At 34.4% G+C, this 18073-nt stretch overlaps 1 protein-coding gene across 1 annotated transcript in view; it reads left to right on the plus strand.

Annotated features, from left to right (window-relative positions):
• The window catches only part of DPP10 (dipeptidyl peptidase like 10), an 883075-nt gene that overhangs the window by 661502 nt on the left and 203500 nt on the right, over positions 1 to 18073 (plus strand).

Consider the following 18073-nt stretch of genomic DNA (forward strand, 5'->3'; position numbering starts at 1 on the left):
GTAGATTTAACTTTGAAAGGAATGGAAAAGAAGCATAGGTTAATAGGAAAATGAATAGTTTACCTTCTTATAGTGTAAATATGCTATTAATTTTTAGAAGATAAGACTATGTTTGTTTAAAATTGTCCTGGTTCTTTTATACCTTTGTCTAATTTAGCACATATTGGTTTTGGTTCCCAGGAAAGAAAAACTTCAAGACAAGTACAAAAATGTTGATTTCAAAATTTCATGCAGCAAGACTTACCCAGAATTTTAATTTTGCTTTGTTAAAACTGTTGGCTGAGTTGGTAACAGGAGATCAGATTCTTGGATATTGAATCTAATCAGATTACAAAGACTTAGTTCATATTTTGATGATGACCAACCCCACTTGTAAGAAGTCCCCATATTTGCAATGGTAATATGGCTTCATGTATCCATATGAATCAGTCTCTGAAGTCTTTTTGTTAGATTGGAATAAAGTGTGTTTAAACTCAGCCTTGAACAAAGAATAATTGTTCTACTTTCAAAATGACTTAAATTCTGGATTGGCAAGGAACATGAAATTTATGTGGTTAAAATTACAATTAAATCTTGAGAAAATCTTCAAATGCATTTCAGAGAGAAATTCAGTAGTCTAAAATTTTAATGGTGTTTTCTACATATTTAACCTGAGGAGACCTGGATTATGGTCATATTTGATTTGTCCTTTGGAGGAAGTAAATGTCACCAAATGGGTAGCTATTGGGGTGGCACCAAATGGAACTGAGCCTAGTAGGCTGGTTGAGTTAGACTAGTTACAAGGGAACTGCATGGATTTTAAGATTCACATAGTTAGTAAAACAACTCTTTAAGCAAGGGACATATGAATGATGGATTTAACATAACTAGTAAGATAGGCAAAAAATGAGTACAGCTAATTAGAAAAGAATAAAAAACAAAGAAACATTCATATCTAATGATTGGATTAGCTTCCACAATTGAAAGATCAAGGAAAATCAGAATAGGCTGAAGGGAGATTTCAAATAAAGAAGCATGAGCAGCCTCTCTGAAACCACATCATAAGGTTTTGACCACTGATCCAGAGACAGATGCTATCTGTTCTCTACCCTCTATATAAAGTTCCTGCTTTCTATGAGCAGATAAATCCAGAAGTGTATACTCAGCAATGTAGACTAAAGGCTTAACTTGTAGTTTCTCAGGTGGTTTAGTAGAGAAACTAGGTTTAACTTAAAAGTAGACCTTTTTTCTAAATATTTGTGAGTCAAGAAACATTCATTAAGCACCTACTGTGTGCCAGGCACTGTGCTAAATGCTGGGAATAAAATGAAAGGAAAAATAAAAGTCTCTTCCATTGCAGAACTCACAATCTGATCAGGATGACAAAATGCAAATCTGTAAAAAAAAATAAGCTATTTATATAATAAATAATAAATAAGCAACAGAGGGAACATACTAGTTTGGCCAAAGGTTCTTGTGGAAGTGGAAATTAAACTAAGATATGAAGGAAGTTAAGGGATCCAGATGGCAGAGAGGAGGTGGAACAGCATTCTTAATATGGGGGACAATCAGTGAAATTGTCCAAATTTGGGAGATGGAGAATCTTGTGTAGAGAACAGCAGGGAAGCTGTTATCACTGGATTGAAGAATTTGTGCTAGAGTGAAATGTGTGAGAAAAGTCAAAAATTATGGGGCAGGGGCGTGTAATTTATGTAGAGCTTTGAATGCCAGACAGCAGAGTAATAACATAGGCAGTAATGGTATTTTAAGAGTGAGGGTAGGGGGCAGCTAGGTGGTGAAGTGGATAGAGTACTGGCCTTGGATTCAGGAGGACTTGAGTTCAAATCTGGCTTCAGACCCTTGACACTTACTAGCTGTGTGACCCCAGGCAAGTCACTTAACCCCAATTGCCTTACCAAAAAAAAAAAAAAAAAGAGTGAGGGCAGGGGTGGGGGAATGTCATTACCTTAGATTCCTATTTACAATCATAATCTGAGAGCAGTGGAGAAGATTGAGAATTAAGCTGCAGAAGGGATATTTATAAAATTATTGAATCTTAAAAGAAGGGGAAGAAAGGATGGAGAGACTTTGCCACGATGAATCAGACTTGGCCTACATTTCCAAAGTCAGGTCTGGTTCCATTCTGATGTTCTTTCATTAGCTCTCTAATGTTTTCTATATCCTTATTCTGCATTCTCCTTCCCTCATTCAAAATCTCCCTAATTTTAATTTTACAATAATTGAGCAAAAGTAGGTCATTTCTCCCTGGTTGGACTAGAACGACTTTGCATATACCTTTCCAACACAAATATGGGGCACTCTCACAAACCCAGCAGTTGATCTTTTTCTTTAGTTATGATAACAGACTATGTAATGACAAGAAAAGATGCTGGTCTTTCAATTTGGTTAATGTGTGTGCATGTGTGTGTGTGTGTGTGTGTGTGTGTGTGTGTGTATGTGTTTGTATTTATACCCCAAACCCCAAATTGTCAAAAAATTAGAAGACTTGTTCTCTGTTCTTCATTTCTGTGTTGTTGGAAATACAGTTTTTGATCTCTCATCTCTATTGAGAACACTTTCATTGTTCTCTTTTGGTGGTACCTTGCTCATGTCTGATCCATTAAGATTTAAGTTTTTTAATAGTTTTTGTTGTTATTTAGTCATTTTTTTCAGGCATGTCCAACTCTTTGTGACCCTATTTAAGTTTTCTTGGCAAAGATACTTGGTTTCCATTATTCTTTTCTCCAACTCATTTTACAGATGAGTAACTAAGGCAAACAGGGTTGAGTGACTTTCCCAAGGTCACATAGCTAGTAAGTGTCTGTGGTCAGTTTTGAAATCAGGTCTTCCTGACTCTATGCCTGGTGCTTTATCCACTGCACTACCTAGTTGCCCCCTTTTAAAGGGTAGGACTTATTTAACTCCTTATGTAACAAGCCTAAAAAATTGGTAAAAATCTGATACATTAATATAATAAAAATGCTTATTAATTAACTTATCATAAGCCAGATTTTTATTATTGTGTAAAGGAAGGTTTTGCCATGATCAGATTTCAAATCCCTTGGAAAGTATTGTATCTACATAGTAAAAAATCTGATTTTGCAATTGGTATCAAAGAAAACCTTCTGCTAAATATGTACTATATCATTTCCACATGGTGATATATAAATGTCTTTCTAATATATAGAAAATCAAAAACCTTCTATCTTCCCATTAACCTAAGATGGGTAAAATTATTTTTAAAAATGCTAATATGAAGTGGAAACAAACAAAAGAAAAACTTTCCTTCTATCCCCATTGTTTAACCTTTCCCATAGTGATGAAACTTTACCTACCCAGGCTTATTCTTTCTCACTGCAAGAAGACAGCTGTTTTGGAAACAAGGACAGGAAATTGGCAATGTGAGAACAGCAGTGATTTTATAATTGGAAAATCATCTGATAAGAAGGCAAGTTGGTGGGCTAGAAAGTCAGGGCATCCGTTAGTACTAGCTATATTATTATATGTTTTAAATGTAGACATATCAATTTATCTCTCTGAGACTAGGTGTTCTCATGTGCCAAAAGAGATTATGACACATGATTATATCATGGATAAAATATGGCAATTGTGTAAAAGGAAATTTGAAAAGTTTAAAATATTTATCTTCCACACTATTCATATCATATAATGTTACTTATTCTAATGCATTATCAGTTATAGAAACCCAGATACTCAAAATCACATTGTATAAGAAACAAGTAAAATTCCTGGAAAAGAGAAATATTTGGGGGTAGAGCAATTGTTGTCTTCATGTATGTGAAGGTTCAGTAAACAGCAGAGAGTATGTTTGTGCCAGAGAGAAGAAAATAAATGTTTTGCCAGACATTGGATATGTTGTTAAGCAAAAAATATATCTAAGCTTACTATTAGCACATGCTATTGTGAGAAAATAGTGGGATTTGGGGAGGCCCCCCACTTGAGCCTGACTTGCCTGACCTCATTTAAGGCCATCTCATAGTCAGTAGAGTAGGAGCTGGGATTCTGAATAGAGAAAATAGAGATTAAAACCACACCTACTTGAAAGCCTTTCCCCTCAAAGGGTCTGTCCTCTGGACTCTGATCAAGGCATGTGCTTCTTATTTTAATATGGACCACCCTTAAACCCAGCAAACTAATAAAATTGAATGATGCTAGCAAATTAGCTTTGAGCAATGTGTAAGGGCCATACTCTTCCGGCCTGCAGGGAGCTTACACTCTCACTTTCTCTTGGTCTGGGATGCTGGAGGATGCAGTCATGTACCTTCCCCTTCCTCTCTATTCTAGGTAATGCAGGGCTTCTGAACTTTTGGAGCAATGTGCTCTTTTTTTACTAACATTTAATATTATTTAATAAAATTTTAATGCCCTGAACAGGTATTATAGCCTCTAATTTATAAGTAGCAATATATTATAAACCCAAGCTAAGTTCCCTAAAACCTAGAACAGAGACAGGCACCTCCATATATATATATATATATATATATATATATATATGTATATATATATATATATATATATATATATATATATATGTGTGTGTGTGTGTGTGTGTGTGTGTGTGTGTGTATATATATATGTGTGTGTGTGTGTGTGTATATATATATATGTGTGTATATATATATATAATTCTATTATATGTTTATATTTATATTCATATTTGCAGAGCAATGGGGTTAAGTGACTTGCCCTGGGTGACACAGCTAGTAAGTGTCAATTGTCTGAGGCCAAATTTGAACTCAGATACTCCTGAATCCAGGGCCAGTGCTTTATCCACTGCGCCACCTAGCTGCCCCCTCCATATATTTTCAAACAACACACTATTCATTTCTGGAGCATTGATTTCCAGCATTTGACTTCTATTTTCCAAATTTGTATGGGCTCAAATAGGAAGAAGTAACCTTCATGAACAGATTTCTTTGTTTAACTGTGATGGCTTTAGAGTATGCTCTTGGGAAGATTTCACTTAGCATACCAATATAATGATTTGGTTATTCCTTTGATTAAGCAGATTGGATCTATATAATATCACTGAAAGACTATCAGTAGGTGGCTAATAAAATACAAAAGATGATTGGTAAGGAATTATAGAATGTATACTCAATAACATTTTAACCTGTATTAATTGTGGGCAATATTAGAAATTATAGGACTTATTAAAGTCCATATCCTCCAGTTTACAAACTGTAACCAGCATTATTTGTAGTGATAAAAATCTTCAGGAAATACAAAAAGGATACTATGACAGCATTAGTATTCAGTGAAATGAATGGCTTTGGTGGGTTGGTCTTATTTTATAAGCTGTTACGATACCTACAACTCATTTTCATAGTTCAAACTTGTGCTCAGAAGAATTTTTCTTCTTAATTGCTCAAGATGCTCCATGGTGACATTAGCTACATTGGCTGCAATACAGAGATTAAAGAATGAAGTCATTGCATTATACAGCTAACACAATTGCTAATAAAGATCAGTAGTGACATGATAAATTGTGGAGAGACAGTTAATATAAATGGAGACTCATGGGGTCTACCTGTACAGATTGTAATAATCTATATTCTGTACAGAGATTACAAAAGGTGAGATACAGCTGAACTAAAGACAGAACATATACATATATATATATATATATATAGGTATACACAAACGTACATATATAATATATTCATACGTAAATGTGTGTATATATAATGAAAAGAAATACCAATCTTAAAATCTTACAAGTTAGGAAAGAAAGGTAGTTGAATTAAAATAACATCAACAGTGACATACAAAGTTCTCTTTATTCACCTGTCAAAATTATTTTTTACACATGATATCATTAAGTTACATTATCTGTCATAGAAGCATTCATGATTCTTAGTTTATCACTAACACTAATGTCTCATGATACTCTATAAACCTTTTGTCCAAGTTTGCCCTTGGATGTGAGCAGGACTCCATACTAATGAGGATTTAGAAGTGAGTTATTCGGGGCAGCTAGATGGCACAGTGGATAAAGCACCGGCCCTGGATTCAGGAGTACCTGAGTTCAAATCCGGCCTCAGACCCTTCACACTTACTAGCTGTGTGACTCTGGGCAAGTCACTTAACCCCAATTACCTCACAAAAAAAAAGAAGTGAGTTATTCTTCATGAATAGATGGTTAGCTTCTTGGGCATATTATTCATTTTTGATTAGTAAATGATATTTTGATTAAAAAGTTAAATCAATGAATCAAAAATCCCAGGATTATAGGAGGCTTTAGAATTTATCTATTACCACTGACACCTCACAAAGTATCCCCTAAACAATCTGACATCCCCAAAACATGATGATTCTGCTTTAATTTCAACAAAACAAATCACAAGGGGAATTGACTGTTTCCTGGCCTTTATTTTGGCAGGCATTTTGGTATGTATAACTTCTGGAAACCTTTTTAAATATTCATTTTAATTTTGAGGATGCATAATATCCATGTATTATTTCTACACAGCCCTCAGAGGACAAGAACAAAAAGTCTAATCCACCTTTCACCTAAAAGTCATTTAAGTGAATGAAGAGAGCAATCATCATCCCCTTGTGTTCTCTTCTTCATATTAAACATGGTTGTCTTTCAGGTCATCCTCATGTGGATTCCTTCACCATTCTGGTTGTCTTTTCCTGGATCCATTATACTTTATCTAAATGGTGGGATCCAGAAACAAATACAATACTCCACATTTTTGTGTGGAGTACATTGGAGTAGCATCATATATTTGAAAACTATATGAATATGGGAAAGTCCAAGAACCAGAGACCAAATGTTTCAGAAAATATATTTTATAAATTTCACTAAATGGAGGAGAAGAAGTTGTGTTTTGAGAATAAACTTTAGACCACTTTAATAGAGGAAGGAATTAGATGAAATTAGAAAAGTGAATACAGATCTGGCATAGAAGTATTCTATTTTATTGATGGAGAACTAAAATATCCAGATATCCTCTGCTCTTTTCTATTGGCCAAAAAATAGCTAACAAAATTGTTATTTAACTAAATTATCACTTTCTTCTTTGAATTATGGAGGAAGCAACATGGGAAACTTCTTTTGGGTTTTTTTCTGATCAGTAAGGGAGAAAAGTGTGCCGAAGTAATATAACTAGAATTTTACCTTATGGTACTATCATAACCATTGCAACATAAGGTTCCTTATATGGCACGGGAAGGGATGTGTGTGTGAGAGAAGTAGGTAATCTGTCAGATATTTGAAAAGGAATTTTCAAAGTGTTCAGAAGAAGGATAGTTAGGGACTAATCTTTCAATCTTTATTAGGGAAAAAATGGTTTAAGAGCAATGGATAGCTGTCAAAAATGAAATTTGATAAACATATTCTCATAAAGAAGGAGGTGGTCAGTTTAAAGAGAATGACTTAGATACATGTAAAATTCATCTACTGATATGAACGTAATATACAATAATTTTATTTTTTCCAGTTATTTTCCTGCTATAAAATATTTTGTTTTAAATATATCGGTATGCATTGAGAATAAATTATACTTTTATGATGACTTTTTGTTTTGTCCAGTGTTACCTCATTTACATATACCAGGTATTTATATCTATTGGCAATGCATCCTTTTGCATGTGTATGTATTTGTGTGCTTAATGACCTAAATATGTCCTGCATGAAGGCTTTTGAATAATGTGGGTGATAAAACTGAGTAAAGGATTTTTTAGGTCACAAACTAGGTGTGACAATAAAAAAATCAACTTTTTACTCCTATGACTTATAATGAGAATAGAAAGCAATTCAGCCATATTTTTGAGCATCATTAGAGTAAATGTATAAGTAGGTGACTACTTTGAAGAAGTCAACATTTCCCCCTGGGTCTATAAGTTGTGAATGGCAGGTTTGTGAATGATATTAATTTGTAACTTTATTTTCATGTCTCCTAGTTCTGAATCCTAGCTTGTAAAACCACAGCAAAGTGATTTTTTTGTAGTTATTCTTTGAAATTAGGGAAGTTGCAGCAGCTGGAATAAATAGTTCCAGCAATTTAAACCGTTTGTATAAATTATACATACTGAACACATAATTATTTATTTCAACACATAAACATGTCCAAAAGTATAATTGGATTCTATATTTCTTTATGATACTGAACAAGACAGAAGAAAATCTATAAAACAGCAGTCAGATTTCAAAGGCAAGTTGTACATGGAACATGTCACTTTTGTTTACAATTGTTTCTACTATTACGGCAAGAGTGCTTCCTTTTAAAATTGCTGTGAAAATTTGTCTATGAATGAAAAATAGAGGAATTTGAGTTTCTGAATCACAACATTTTCCAAGTTTGCAAAGATCTCAAAGAATATATAATACAAACCTCTAAATTTTGGTTTTAAGTAATTGATTGTTTAGCATTTATTCTTTCTTCCACCCACCCCATTGATCAAAGTAAAATACAATAAACATTCATAAGAAGTGTGGATATTCCAGTAAAACATACCCTTACATAAGAAAGTTGAAAAATATGTATATAGGTTTCATTATATATATATATATATATATACACAAACATACACATACATGTGAACACATGTGTATATACATTCATGTATACATATGTGTGTGTTTTCCATTTTAAGTCCATCAAGTCTGACTGGAGGTGAATAACATGTTTAACTTTGGTCCTCTGAAATGATCCTTTTTGGTTACATTGAACAGAATACAAAAGCCTTTCAATGTTTTTCTCCATAATATCATCATTGTTTTGATTGTTCTCTTATTTCTGCTCACTGTGTATCACTTGATTGAGGTTTTTCCAGTTTCCTCTGAACTTTTCCATCTTATTTTATATAGCACAACAATACTCCATTACATCCATATATCATGATTAATTTAACAGTTCCCCATTAGCTTGGAACTTCTTTTTGCTGCTATAAAAAGAGTTACTGTCTTTATTTATTTTGTCCACATAGGTCCTTTAGCTATTTTAGCACTTTGCTATCCCTTCTATTTTTATAGATGAGGAGTTTAAGGTTTGTTCATGGTTACACAGTGAATTAGGATCCATTTAATAAGTTCAAAAACAATTCAATAAATCCTGTTCCTCTCACTCCCTACCCTGTGCCATTTTTCTACATTATTCTGCCTGAAAGCAACAGATTTCTGACTGACAGCCATTCATCAGCATTTTATCATCCATGTGATAGAATACTACCTTATAGCAATTAATCCAGGATCGAAGGTTTGATCATTTCACTAATTTAGCATGCAATTTCCCTGTTATTCTTTTCTCAGAAAAGTAATTAGATAGATAGCTCAATGAAATGAGTTTCTTTTTCCTCTTATTTGCTCCTTCCTCTTTTTCCCATTACTGATATGACAAAGCTCTCATAGGCACATATACATTCTCTCTATCCTCTTCTCAGGCCATAGCATTAGTAGCTGCTTGCTGGACTACAAAAGGAAATGGGGAAAAAAGTAACTAAAATATAAATAGGAAGAGAGAAAAAGGAACGAAATTGAAAAATTGAGGAGTTGAAAACTCATACTATGGCTAACCAGCCTTAAGAAATTGACAATAGAATGCAATGTATTCCAGCTGGAGCTGGGCAGTTCATTGATGAGCAAGAAAGTTGATCATATAACAAATTGTTGTCAAGTCTCTATAAATCATTATAAAAGGGCTATTATCACACAATGCATGGAAACACATATAGAAACAGAACTTGACAGATGGGGATTTCTATAAATACATCAACAAAATTATGAAATGTTGAAAGACAGAGAACAAAGGTCTACAAGTACAAAATAAAATTAATTCTCTAGAGATCTCTAATACTGCAGGCATCCCCATCTGTACTATCAGCTGCCCTGAAATGCCAATGACCTTCACACTGGATATAAGATTTAATGCTGCCATAAGAAAGAACAGAATGTATTTCTTCATGTTGATCCAACATATACACTGAAAGTGTGTTTCTTTTATCTACATGGACTTGAAAGCAAATGGGAGGTATCGAAACTGAACATATGGAGAGCAAAACCAAGAGATGTTTTCATGAAACTACTTTTAGAACTTAAGTTTTCTATTTGTGTGCATGTGTTTTAATGTTCTCTTGTGTTGTGATTTTGTAATAGTGATATAAGATGTATTGGAATTCAGTTCTATGGGACTTGTTAAAGGCTTTTTTCATTGTTGAAAGGAGCTAAAAATTAGCATATGCATGTGTACATGAGTCCTCAGTAGTGCATGGAGTTACAAGACAAAAGGAAAGGACTTATAGAGGTATGGCATAGAAATATGGCTAGATGTCCATAAACTTTCCTTTGGTCTCTACTGAAGTTAGAAAAATAATCAAAACAATACCTGGGGAGGTGGAAAGTCAAATTAGAGTATTTCTATTTAAGCTTTAAGCAGTCTGTGAAGGATAATCTATGGAGTAGGAACTGAGGGATGATGGTTGGTGAGTAGAGTAACTTTCAAAGGCTAATAATGAAAAATTAAAAGACCACAAGTTTTTTTATACCACCCAGGAGGAAGTCTGATTTTTAATTAAGATATTTTAGTTGAGGTCTATGAGTAGATTTAAACACCATTATATGTTGATCATAATTAAGAATTCATAAAATGATTCATAATAGTCTTTAGGAATATTTTCTTAAGTTTGCTATGCAACTAATATTGGCAGAGGGGATTCCTGTAGAAAGCTGCATTTTATCTAGAACTTAAAGGAATCCAATAAAGCTAAGAGGCAGAAATGAAAAGGGAGGAAATTACAAACAAGTGGGACTGCCAATGAAAATGTCCTGAAGAGGTCCAAGTGAGATTGGATTACATAGCATGTGGGGAAAGATGGGTTAGGTATAAGAAAGTTGCAAAGGTGTGGGAGATGGGTGTGAAGCAGAAGGAGAGGTAAAATACAAGACATTTTGATCAGATAAGAGAATTTCAGATTTTGAAGGCATGGCAGTGGAGCATTTATAAGTGTTGAAAAAATTAACAATATGACTATCTCTAATGCACAGTTGAGGTGGAGTGGAGAAGTAAGTCATGGAAAATGAGTAAGTTAAGTAACTGGCAGGTTGAGAATATTTGAGGGAGTATTGACATGTATGCTGAAGTCCTCTAGTAGAAGGCCAAGAGTAGGGGAGGAAAAATTGATTCCAACGCTGAACTCATTGAAGAAAGAAGGGGCATTTCCTGAAGTTCAGTAGACAACCATTATCAAAATTTTTAGATTAATGAGATTAATGAGGTTAATGAGATAAGAAAGTTTATTAACACCACTTAGGGTTCAGACTCAGGGTATTATCCTCTCATAATGCTTAGGCAGTTCAGTGAAAGGGACAAGTGACAGGGAAAAGCTCATGGAATAAAATTTCTATCACCCTCCTACATGTAGGTCATTCCAGGAGATAGGTTTTAGGAGCAAGAATGTTGTCTCCTGCACTAATGCATTTTTGGTGGAGTTGTGAACTGATCCAACGATTCTGGAAAGCAATTTGGAACTACACCCAAAGGACAATCAAGCTGTGCATAACTTTTGATACAGCAATGCCACTACTGGGTCTATATCCCAAAGATATCATTTAAAAGGTAAAAAATATATTAGCTATTTTTTATTGTTTTGATGTATTTCAGTTTGATTATAGGATTAGGCTCCCTTCTTTAAGAATACCTATCCCTAACTAACATAGAGAGTCAGACAAACATAGAGAGTCTCTTAAGACTATCTTACCTATACATTTAGTGAATAGATAAAGAAGACTTTATTATTTAGTTACAGGTAATTAGAAGAATATAATAATCATAAAACTATAAGGTTTTTTAAAAGGTTATGTCCTGTAATGATTGGAATGATGCCACCTGCTGGAGACTTACTGTAGAAAAGTTCCACCATGAAAGGAAGGTCTTTGAGGGCAAGAACATGCGTCTTTTCTTTAGCATCAGGAAGTGACATTTGATAGTTGGAGGAAGAAGGAAGAGCCAGGCGCTCTGACTCACTCTCTTTCCTTTGGACTCTGGTGGAGAGCGGAGCTAGAAATGTGCTCTCCCTTTAATAGATAGATGAATGTAGGCCTTTCTCTCTCTCTTTACCAAATTCTTATTCTCCTTAATAAATGCTTAAAAGTCTAACTCTTGCTAAAGTTTATAATTTATTGGCAACCACTCATTAGATATTTTAGACAGTTTAGCTAGAATTTTAGCCCTTAACAGACCGATTCTCTAGCAGAAAGGGGGGTTCACCAAAAGTTGTTTCCCTTTCTGGAATTTGGAGAAAGGTTAGGAGAGGTCAAGTTATTTTTTTCCAGTCTTAGTGGGTAGGCTTCTTTTTTTCTTCAGTTAGGACATAAATTGAGTAATGGACTCTGCTAAGGAATATGGCTGGGGATAGGGGGTGACTGCTAACCACTGACCACATGAGTTCCTCTTTTCCAGTACACTTCATATGTAAAAAAAGAAAAAAAAAGAGTAGTACTTGGAGGAAAGGAATTTTGGCATAGGATTAAGAAAGCTTCGGGGCAGCTAGGTGGAACAGTGGATAGAGCACCAGCCCTGGAGTCAGGAGTACCTGAGTTCAAATCTGGCCTCAGACACTTAACATTTACTAGCTGTGTGACCCTGGGCAAGTCACTTAACCCCAATTGCCTCGCTAAAAAAAAAAAAAAAAGAAAGAAAGCTTGTGAGAAGCTAGATAGTATAGTGACCTGCCTTATCCAGTTGGATTATGTTCAAAACAAGTTTCTATCATTTTTATACTCTTTTTTGTTATAAAAACCATCTCTGGAAATCATCCCTTGTCTGTGACATTGAGGAGTCAGATGACCTGATTTGGTTTGCAAATGCTAACTATGTAAATTAAATCATAAATACCTCACTAACTTTGTCTACAGTTTTCTTGTTACTTCAGATAATCAGTTTAACAAAGGGAAAAGGGACCTACATGTATAAAAATATTTATAGCAGCTTTTTTTTTCTGATGGCAAAGAATTGGAAATTATAGGGATGCCCATAAACTGGGGAATGACTGAACAAATCATGGTATATGAATGTAATAGAATGCTTTTGTGCTGTAAGAAATGCTGAGCAGGTAGATTTGAGAAAAACCTAGAACGATTTATACGAACTGATGCTGAGTAAAGTGAGCAGAACCAGGAGAACATTATATACAACAGCAACATTATGCTATGATCAAGTATGATTAACCTCACTCCTCTCATCAATACAGTGATCCAAAAAAATTCTAAAAGACTCATGATACCAAATACTGTTCATAACTAGAGAAAGAATTGATGGAGTCTGAATGCAGTTAAAAGAATACTATTTTCCCTTTATTTTTTCATAGTTCTTTCCCTTTTGTTCTATTTATTCTTTCACAACATGACTAATATGGAAATATACTTTATGTGCCTGCATATATGTATATGTATGTGTATATATGTGTACATATATACATATATTTGTGTATATACATGTTTATATGTATACATACACATATGGAACTCAGTGTCTTAGAGAGGAGAGTAGGAAGGGAAAGAGAAAATTTGGAACCCAAAATTTTATTTTAAATGTGCTAAAAATTTCTTTACATGTAATTGGGTGTCAGCTAGGTGGCACAGTGGATAGATCACTGGCCCTGGATTCAGGAGGACCTGAGTTCAAATCTGGCCTCAGACACTTGACACTTACTAGCTGTGTGACCCTGGGCAAGTCACTTAGCCCCAATTGCCTCACCAAAAACAAAACAAACAAACAAACAAAAAACATGTAATTGGGGAAAAAAATTAACTACCATCTAGAACAAACAAACAAAATGTTATCTCCCTTTCCTCTGCAGACAGAAAGTAGAAAGAGTAAAAAGCTTCAGGGAGCTGTCAAGAGAAGCAATGGCATATCTCTTATTCTTTTTGGCAAGAAGAAGCCAGACCAGGGTACTGGGATTTGTTGGAATGGTGGCATGAAGAGTCCAGATTATGAGAACAATATGACCTTGCAGTAGCATCTCTTTCATGTCCTGCTGGTAGCATGTGTCCCCAGCATTGTTATAAAGATAAGCAAAATAAAGAAATCAAAAAGTTCTTACAAATCACAGTTGTCCAAACAACTGTGTGAGATAGTTTTCCAAGGATTACTATCCTTATTCCCCAAAGAGAATACTGAAGTCAAGAGAAGATATGTTACTTCTTCATGTGACACAATTTGGAAATATTAGTTTTAGGATTTAAAATAAGTTTTTGGTGTGAATTCCATTCCACAATGCTTCACACCATTCAAATTTGGGGGGTGAGCATAAAATTCTATCAGAGTTACTTTGATGGTTAAGACTGAAGAAAATTGGGGGAGCTGATAATAACTGAAAAGGATAATTCATTAAAAATTATTTTAGGGTAATTAGTGTTTGCCACTTATTGCAATACTTCTTAGGAAATGAAAATTTATAACTTTTTGTTAACTGCAAATTTTTTGACCTTGCCTTCTAGGTCTTCATGTACTGTATAAAAATTATGAACAACCTAAGACTTTGGACATTTTTCTGGGCAACATCCACTAGAGATCTCCCTTTGAGATGAGGGGGATCTTAATTTGAAATGAATTTAAGACAATTGTATAACTTTCAGTCCCAAAGAATTTGCAGAATATTATAATTTAGCTCTCCTGAAAGTACTCACTATGAAAAATTTGGCTATATTCCACAAGATTTACCCTGAATATTGCAGTGATGGCAGCCCATTAGGTTGTAATTTAATGGGATTATGTTCCACTGAAAGCGGAAAAAAGGTGTATTCTGAGATAGTTCTAAGATTAGGCCAGGTAAAATTGTTACCAAAAGTGAAGTTGAAATCCACCCTATTCTTTCTTTTCACAAATATGTTATCTAACCAGGTAACCAGCAGTATTCAATTGTACTGTGGCTATCCAACAGAATCCTTCTCTTTATCTATTAGAATCCACACATTTGGAAATTTTTTTAAAAACACTAGAAAAATAGAAGTAGGTAAAATTGCAAGCATCTGACAGAAAATCTTGGAATAAATTACATAAGTACCTTTTGGTATCTATGTGAACTTTAAAAAATGTCTTTAAATTGCTTTCTCATTGTATTATCTGTAAAAAGGAGATAATATCACTACTTACCATATGGAATCATTGTGATAGAAATATCTTGAAATTACTAAATACTATAGATATGTGACTTGTTACTACTTGTAGTTCCACCATTCTGATCCTTAAATCTCTCAAGATCTAGAAAAGCAGTATGGCAGTGTCATAGAAAAAGCCCTGGTCCTGAGAGTCCAGACCTGGGTTTAAGTACTGGGTCTAAAACTCATTAGCTCTTTCACCATGAACAAATATTTTAGTTTCTTGGAACTTTAATGTCCTTATCTTTTGATTGGGGATAATAACTCAACTAAATTCACAGGATCTCATTGTTGAGAGGTGTCAGAGACCAAATTGTTTAAACTATACTTCTTCTGGATGCCCTTTTATAAGCTTCTCAACAAGTGTTTATCCATTCTCTAGTTGAAAATCTCTAGGTGAAGAAACTGTAACTTCACAAAATAGTTTATGATTTTTTTTTTGTAGCAGCTCTAATTGTTATAACAAGCCTAAGTTTGACTACAGCCTTGACATGTTACTCATTTCAGCTTTGGGGGGCCAATCTTAATGAGCTTAATCTCTGTTCCGCCTTTCATTCTCAAAAAAAAAAAAAAAAAGCTCATACCCCTCTTCCCTAAAACTCATCTAATCCAGGCTTAACATTTCCATTGTTTCTAATATGGCATATTCTTATTTATGTCCTTTTCATCATGATTGATTTGTAGATGTTCTGCAGCTCATTAATGTACTTTCTAAAAAATATATTTGAAAACTGAACACAATTCCCTAAGTAGCTACCACTTCTTTTACAGGAGATCTGTGATTAATGCATTAGTAAATTCTAAATTATTTTATAATTAATTTCCAGGAACAAGATACTCCTGGCCACAACTCCATTATGTATGGTATCTTCCCCTTTAGAATTTTTTTGAGAGCAAAGCATACTTTTTTAAAATTTGTGTCACCAGGGCTTAAGACACTACTTGGCATATAGTGTTTAAAATATTTTTTCATTAATTCATGCAAGTATGAGTTATTCATAATATTATTCAGCTGAGATGAAACTCTGATCTACATTTCAAAATTACTTGAAGTAATTCTATATGTCACATCAAATCAACCTATGGGGCATATTTCATAGTAATTTATTTTTACCTTTTTGAAATTTCAGAAAATGATCTGATAAATAGGATAATTATAAAATGCTTAAAATCATTAAACTTATTGTTTCCTTTCCTAATATTATTTAGACTTTAAACAGAGAGCTCTTGAAGACACTAATTTAAAGTAAAAACTCTTTACTCTTTTTTTTTTTTTTTTTTTTTAGGCAATGGGGGTTAAGTGACTTGCCCACGGTCACACAGCTAGTAAATGTCAAGTGTCTGAGGCCGGATTTGAACTCAGGTCCTCCTGAATCCAGGGCCGGTGCTTTAACCACTGCGCCATCTAGCTGCCCCCCAACTCTTTACTCTTTAGTGGTATAGCAGAACACCTTTGAGTGCAAATGTGTTATGTGTTGTTTTTTTTCCAGAGAAAAGACTTTCAACAGTCTTCAAATTGCAGCATATAGGCATCTACTCTTATGAACTTGTGACTCCAAATGCAAAATAAAAAAATACAAGGAACTTAAAAAGAATATTTGGTTTTTGTAATTCTGAATTTGTGTCCCCAGTATCTAGTATAGTGCCTGACATATAGGATACACTTAAACCTTGTTAATTGATTAAACAGCATAACACTGCAATCTGGGTTTCAACCTTATAGTGACTGAAATATACAACACATATTCTTTTTTTTTTGTTTGTTTTTTTGTGGGGCAATGAGGGTTAAGTGACTTGCCCAGGGTCACACATCTACTAAGTGTCAAGTGTCTGAGGCTGGCTTTGAACTCAGGTACTCCTGAATCCAGGGCCAGTGCTTTAACCACTGCGCCATCTAGCTGCCCCCTTAAAACACATATTCTTAAGCTTTTTCCACTCTAGAGGCAACAAACAGCCCACTTATAACATTGTAACTCATACGAGTTTTGTTTTATTGTATTTTTACCCCTAGTCTGGGGGTCATTAGGCCTATCCTCTATTTCAACCATATCTGATTGAAGATCCTTATGAGGATACTGGTAACCAAATCTAGCTTGTGGAAAATAGTGGGACTCTGTTATCTTCTTTAAATCAAAGCTCCTAGAGCTGGAGTAATAGTAAATGATTAATCAGTTTAAGAACAAAGTCAGTGCCATTATCCTGATATAGAACTTGGTAATTATATAACACATCAACCCAAAGGGATAGGAATCTGCAACTGGAAGAATATGGAAGATACAGAAATAAATTGTTATATCTACTAAGAACCCTTGGATTGGTTTCATGTTGTTTGTTATTGTCATTATTGTTTGTTGTTTTTGCTATTGTTGAATCATTTGGACATATCCAATTCTTCATGACCCTGTTGACCAAACTGTCCATGGGGTTTTCTTGGCAAAGATACTAGAGTGCTTTGCCATTTCCCAGCAAACAGAGGTTAAGTGACTTGTCCAGGGGCACACAGCTAGTAAGTGTCTGAGGCTGGATATAAACTCATATCTTCCTAATTATAGGGCTGGAGTTATAACAACTGAGCCATATAGCTGTGCTAATTGTGTTATAAAAGCAGACAATACCCCCCACACACTATTCTTTTTTTTTTTTTTTTTTAGTGAGGCAATTGGGGTTAAGTGACTTGCCCAGGGTGACACAGCTAGTAAGTGTTAAGTGTCTGAGGCCGGATTTGAACTCAGGTACTACTGACTCCAGGGCTGGTGCTCTATCCACTGCGCCACCTAGCTGCCCCACACACTATTCTTTAAATAAAAAGACTGAACAATATATAATCATTGCTAAGTGTATCCAACTATAATCTTTATAGAAAGTGATAAAATAAAATTCTGCTGTAGCTTATCTTTTCTATTAGAAAAAAAGGCCAAATTTTGAGAGGAATTGGTATTTTGGAAGAAGAAATTATGTAGAAACAGA

Source organism: Dromiciops gliroides, chromosome 3 (genome assembly GCF_019393635.1).
Source record: "Dromiciops gliroides isolate mDroGli1 chromosome 3, mDroGli1.pri, whole genome shotgun sequence".
NCBI lineage: Eukaryota > Metazoa > Chordata > Mammalia > Microbiotheria > Microbiotheriidae > Dromiciops > Dromiciops gliroides.